Source organism: Rhinopithecus roxellana, chromosome 21 (genome assembly GCF_007565055.1).
Source record: "Rhinopithecus roxellana isolate Shanxi Qingling chromosome 21, ASM756505v1, whole genome shotgun sequence".
In the NCBI taxonomy this organism is placed as follows: domain Eukaryota; kingdom Metazoa; phylum Chordata; class Mammalia; order Primates; family Cercopithecidae; genus Rhinopithecus; species Rhinopithecus roxellana.
Window position 1 is genome coordinate 48279047 of NC_044569.1, and position 6539 is coordinate 48285585.

The 6539-nt window shown below is 47.4% G+C and overlaps 1 pseudogene; it reads right to left on the bottom strand.

Annotated features, from left to right (window-relative positions):
• Positions 1-5254: 5254 nt before the first annotated feature.
• Positions 5255-6027, bottom strand: LOC104656844 (annotated as a pseudogene).
• Between the last annotated feature and the right edge of the window lie 512 nt (positions 6028-6539).

Genomic DNA, 6539 nt, shown 5'->3' on the forward strand with positions numbered 1-6539 from the left:
GTCCCTTCTGACTCACTCTCCCTGCCTGTGAAGTGGTGTTGAATATCTCACACATCTGCTGGGAGGCAGAAGAATTAGATTAGATTGTGTGAGGGATAAGGCTTATCAACTCCAGGATCCACCAAAGCAGAGTGGCATTACTGCTGTGGGTTATTAAAGCCATCAAGCCTGTGATGCAATATCCCTTAATTAATCTTTGTTGACACCGCCAACAGCGCAAGTCTCTACCTTGGAGTGCAATTCAGTTACTCACATTACTCAGTTATTTAGCTAAAACTCACTTACTTATTTCCCACAGCACCTAACAGTGCCTGACTCATAATAGATAATCTAAAAGTAGTTGCTGTAGGTGACATTAGTCATTTATTCACTCATTAATTCTATTAGGATTTTTTTTCCTTTGGTACCAATTATGTGCCTGTTGTTGCCTGGGGGCACTATGGAAAATACCCAGCCTCAATCGCACCCAGGTGACCACCCAGGTGTGAAGAACACACAGACCCCTGAGCACTCAGTGGAAAGAGGACTGTCACTGCCAAGGAAGCAAATCCAGCCGTCCGGGTTTGCCTGGAACTGAGGAGTCTCTCAGAATGTGGGACTTCAAGTGCTAGAACCAGACAGTCCAAAGTAAAGCAGGATTGCTGGTCACCCTGAGTAGAATAACTACTAGTTACAAACATAGACTCAAAACCAGACAGCGCGCAGTTACCTCTTTCCCACTGTCCTGGCTGTGTGATCTTAGACAAGTTACTTAACCTGTCCAAGCCTTTGTTTTCTTAGTTACAAAATGAGAATCTATCTTGTGAAGTGGTTTGAAGTATTAAATGAGAAAATACTCACTATAAACACTCAATAAATGGCAGCCACCATCATCGGCATGATTCCTGGGAAAACTGTGGTTCTCTGACATTCCCAACACATTGTGTTTGTCCTTTTGTGGCGGGATCCTCAAGACCCAGCCGCTGCTTTCATGGTAATAACTCTATGGCCTACTCCTCTAGGGGAGGACAAGTCTGATCTGTTTTCTGAGGCTGCACACAGCATGAAGGAGGTCTTAGAACATTTTAATCAATTAAAGAGCTGAAAGAAGTCAGACACAATGGCAAGCAGCTATCTGGGTGATAACAAAATCCACACACAATCAAGATATCCCGCCTTCATAGCAGGGATGTCTGGAGGGGCTGCAGAGTCCCCCCTTCTGCCCTCTATATTCCAGATGGGTTGTAGGCAGCACATGCAAGACAACAGGCAACATTTTGACCCCCCTAAATTAAAAACCAAGGACATAACAATCCATTGAGAACAGTCAGAGTGCCCCGCCCTGGCAGCTGCTGTATCCTCATCCCACGCTCCTGAGATATTGTGGTTCTCTGCTTCTCACTGCTCCCTGGCACCACACCTAGCTGCATTCCTATCCCCATCATGTGCCACCCCATCCTTAACAACTATAACCTTTCTTGACATTTTTTTTTTCTCTGAGACAGAGTCTCACCCTGTCACACAGGCTAGAGTGCAGTGGTGCAATCTTGGTTCACTGAAACCTCTGCTTCCTGGGCTCAAGTGATCGTCCCACCTCAGTCTCCCAAGTAGCTGGGATCACAAGCGTGCACCACCACACCCAGATATCTTTTTTTGTATTTTTTGGAGAGAAAGGGTTTCACCATGTTGCCCAGGCTGATCTCGAACTCCTGGGCTCAAGCAATTCACCCACCTTGACCTCCCAAAGTGCTAAGATTAGAGGCGTGAGCCACCACACCCAGGCTCTTCAGCGACTTTTTAAAAATAAATATAATACAGCTGCATTATAATATCTTATTGTATTTTACCTTATTAATATGTATTTTAAAATATTTGAAATTTTAAAATATTGATTTTAAAAATAAATATAATGCAGCTATATTATATCAAATATGCAAAAACAAGATTGTAAAAATTACCTTTAAAACTCTTCCAACTAGGAATAAACACCAAAAGAACCTGATGTCTACCCTTCTAGAAGCATATCAATCAATAGATAGATGCATAGATACATACATACATATTTACATGTATACACACATACATACTGTGATGGTTAACATTAAGTGTCTACTTGATTGGATTGAAGGATGCAAAGTTTTGTTCCTGGGTGTGTCTGTGAGAGTGTTGCCAAAGGAGATTAACATTTGAGTTAGGGGACTGGGAGAGGCAGACCCACCCTCAATCTAGGTGGGTACCATCTAATCAACTGCCAGCATGGCCAGAATAAGAGCAGGCAGAAGAACATGGAAAGGCTAAACTGGTTTAGTCTTCTGGGCTCCATCTTTCTCCCATGCTGGATACTTCCTGTCCCTGAACATCAGACCCCAGGTTCTTCAGCTTTAGGATTCAGACTGGCTTCCTTGCTCCTCACCTTGCAGATGGCCTGCTGTGGGACCTCACCTTGTGATCGTGTGAGTCAATACTCCTTAATACACTCTTCTTCATATATTCATCTATCCTATTAGTTCTATCCCTCTAGAGAACCCTAATACACACACACATATACTTACATACATACATACACTATGGTATCCATTCCTCCCTTCTTCCTTACTAACAAAACCTCAGTTGTACCCCCCCAGAATTCTGATTTTCCAAGATTCCCTCGTAGCTAGGGATGGCCCAGAGACGCGATCTGAACCCAGAGTCCTAGGCATTCATTCGCTGAAGATGTCTCGAACGGTTTTCTTTTCCTGACACAAGCGCTTCCCCTTCCTTCTTGTTTTTCCTTTTTGTTTCCCCAACTGGAATATTTAAAGTGTATGCTTTTTGGAAATGCTGAGGCTGGATCCAACTATGACAAACATCCTGAACTTGAAACTTTGCACACTTCCATGCTGATTTAATAGAGTAACTTCCTAGAAATGGAAATTGCCAGGACAAAAGACATGCATCATTTTTTCATATTTTTGATTGCAAAATACTGTTGGGAGTTGAGTAGCAATTGAGATTCCCATCAGGAGAATGTGAACCCTTCCTTCACCCTTAAAAATTTAGCCCTGCCCCTGCTAAATTTTTGCTAGTTTAATGGAAAGAAATTGTATCACAGAGATTACATTTTTGGTAGTGCGGCAGACTAGGAAATGTAGAAATCTTTCTGCTCTAAAAACACCTAGAAGTGGTAGAGAAAAGATAACGAACAGGCTTTCAAACGCACTGAGCTTTGCTAAAGAAAGGGAAATCCTGCAGCTGAAAGGAAAGCAGAGCAAACTGAAACCAAAGAATTAGGAGATCCTGGGGCAGCTGCACTGGATGAAGGGGAGGTGGAAGGGGAGAGGTGCCAATCTTGATACCCAAGAAGCTTTGGATGTAATGGCCACCAACAGGGACAAGAGCTGAGGCGTGGGCCTAGGGCACGCATGCGTCGGAGCTGTGTCAGAATCCTGCATAGAGCCAAGACCTTCCGAGGCTCCCACTCTAGAGAAAAAGGTGACAGAAAAAACAATCTGCTCGCTTGCAAAGAGAGATAATGAAATAGCTCATCTAGCTTGTCCAGGGCTCTAGATAGAAAACAAATCTCCCCTGATCATTCATGAGGGCTCTGTCTTTATCTAGGCCTGAGATTCAAATGTATATGATCTACAGGGTCCATTAAGCTCCCACCTCACCCCAGGTGGCACAGAGACAGGGGAGGTGCTTTATAGCTTTTTTTTTTTTAAGATTTTAAGAGCTTTTATTTAATTTTTTTTGAGATGCAGTCTCACTCTGATGCCCAGGCTGGAGTGCAGTGGTGTAGTCTCAGCTCACTGCAACCTCCCCCTCCCAGGTTCAAGTGATTTTCCTGCCTCAGCCTCCTGAGCAGCTGGGATTACAGGCACCCGCCACCACACCCAGCTAATTTTTCTATTTTTAGTGGAGATGAGGTTTCACCATGTTGTCCAGGCTGGTCTCCAACTCCTGACCTCAAGCGATCCACCCACCTCAGCCTCCTACAGTGCTGGGATTATGAGCGTGAGCCACCACATCTGGCTGGGTTTAGGAGCTTTTAATGCTTAGACTAGAAAAATCACAGGCTGGGTTTGTCTTAAATTCACTGGTCCATCTCTGACAGGGAAAGAATTTGCCCCTCATCTTGGCCACAGGTGGGAGCCCAGACTCCTCCCTAACAGGGTCTTCTGAATGGAGAGGGGCTTCCCTCGTAGCCCAGTGTGGTGACTCTCCAACCCCAAGGTAAGAAAGCAAGAAAGCAAAGCCACAAGCCAGGCCTATGCAAGACAATTTTTTTTTTTTGAGAGTCTCGCTCTATTGCCAGGCTGAAGTGCAGTGGTGTGATCTCAGCTCACTGCAACCTTCGCCTCCTAGGTTCAAGCAATTCCCCTGCCTCAGCCTCCCAAGTAGCTGGGACTACAGGCACACACCACCAAGCCCGGCTAATTTTTTGTGTGTATATTTTAGTAGAGATGGGGTTTCACCATGTTGGCCACGATGGTCTCTATCTCCTGACCTCATGATCCACCTGCCTTGGCCTCCCAAAGTTCTGGGATTACAGGCATGAGCCACTGCGCCCGGGCAAGACACTTTCAAGTGTTGTCTCCATCACCTTCACACAAACCCCAGGAGGGAGGCGGCCCCCTTTTACAGAGGAGCAGCCTGAGGCCCAGGCTCCACCAATTTGACCATCATAAAGCTCACAAGTCGCAAAGCTGGGATGAAAATCCGGGTCTTCTGACTTTCTCACTGCCACACTGAATTCTTTGAGCCAGCCTCAGCCTCTCACGAGAAGGTCACTCTGAATTTCTTGTGCCATGCTTTGTCCTGGCCCAGGAAAGGGGTCAGCTGAGGGCAGCTGTTTTATAAGAATGGGTAGTTCCTGACAAGGTATTTCCTGCGAAAACGCAAATGCGACCTTAGCAGTCAGTCCAGGGAGCTCCCCATTGAATAGAGACTTCCAAGGAAATGATGAGGTAGAAGCATCTGAAGTGCAACAGCACACCTTCTGCTGATTCCCTCCCACAGAAAGGGCAACGCTCAGGGAAGGTGAGGAAAGCAGGACTCGGCAAGGTGAACAGGATTGGGATCAAAACTGCCACAGCAGGTTGGAAGACAGTTCAACAGATCGAAGGGTATGTTTCCCGGCAACCAGGGAGCCCAGGAGGACCTCTGGCTTCAGTCCAGGGTGTGTTGTTATCTGCTTGCCCAAGAGTGACTTGGAGGCCTTGAATGTGGCCCATGCCAGGACCCACGGGCACTCATTTCCATAACCGTGGCAGCAGCCCCAACTCACTTGGTCAGCTCACTTGGTCAGCCTATTAGCTCTGTTGGCCTGTGGGTTACAGGGAGAGAGATGCAGGAGCCCCTCCACCTGGACCTCTGGCATCAGGCCTGCCAGAGCCATTCGCACCCACTGCTGCACCAGCCGCGCCTCTCCCACCCCAGCCGCACCCCCAGCCACCACACCTGCCGGCAGAGGGCTGCACTAAGATCCCAAGAAGCTGTTCTTGCTACTTAGCAGGCAGCTCAGCAGGAGTGAGGTTGTGCTCTCTGGGAGCCAGGGATAGCAGAGAACACAGATTGTGGACAAAGCAGTGACAGGAGAAGACCTCAGGCTCTCCACAGAGGTTCCAGGAAAAGCCCCAGAGTCGGGCACCACACTCACCTCTGACTGAGCACCCCAGTCCCAGCACCAACTGCTTAGGGTGCTCTTGGGGAGGGGTTAGCACAGGCCCTCCAATGCCCAGCCAGTCCCAGACCATGTTCACTTCCTCAAAGGGCCCTCATGTCTGGGCCGTGCTAAAAGGTCCTGGGTTCGTGCCCAGGAAGAGCACTTCCTTGGGGCCCTGGCAGCAGCGAGTCGCAAAGTTGTAATGTGGCTCTTATACAATACTCCATGGGATTGTGAATGAGGCCTGCAGACGCCAAAAACTGCAGTTGGCTCAGCTCAGCATTGAGCCAAAACTCCTCCTCCAAGAAGCCCTTAGCCAACCCTTGAGGACAGAGCTGGGGCTCTCTCTGGGTACCTGCAGGCTCATGGAGGGTCCCTAGTGAAAAAGTCTGAGGCACGGCCATGCTGTTGTCACCTGGTTGAGCCCCCCTACTTTTTTTTTTGGCAATACATTCCCCATACCGTTAGTGCACAACTCAGCAATTTTTACTGTATTCCTGTGATTATACAACTATCATCTTTATCTAGTTCCAGAAAATTTTCCTCAGCCTCCAAAGAAACCCCATACCCGTGAGCAGTCCCTTCCCTTCCCTCTTCCCCCAGCCACCTTCTGTCTGTGGATTTGACTGTCTATTCTGCACATTTCATATAATGCAGTCATGCAAAATGCGGCCTCTGTGTCTGGCTTCTTGGGCTCAGCGTAACATTTTCTAGGTTCATCCATGTTGGAACATGGGGCAGTACTTCTTTCCTTTCTTATGGCTGAACAGCATCCCACTGAATGGATGGCACCCTTCTGTTCATCTAATCATCACTGATGGACAATTGGTTTGTTTCCACTTTGGGCTTTTTTTTTGAGATGGAGTGTCACTCTGTCACCTGGGCTGGAGTGCAGTGGCATGATCTTGGCTCACTG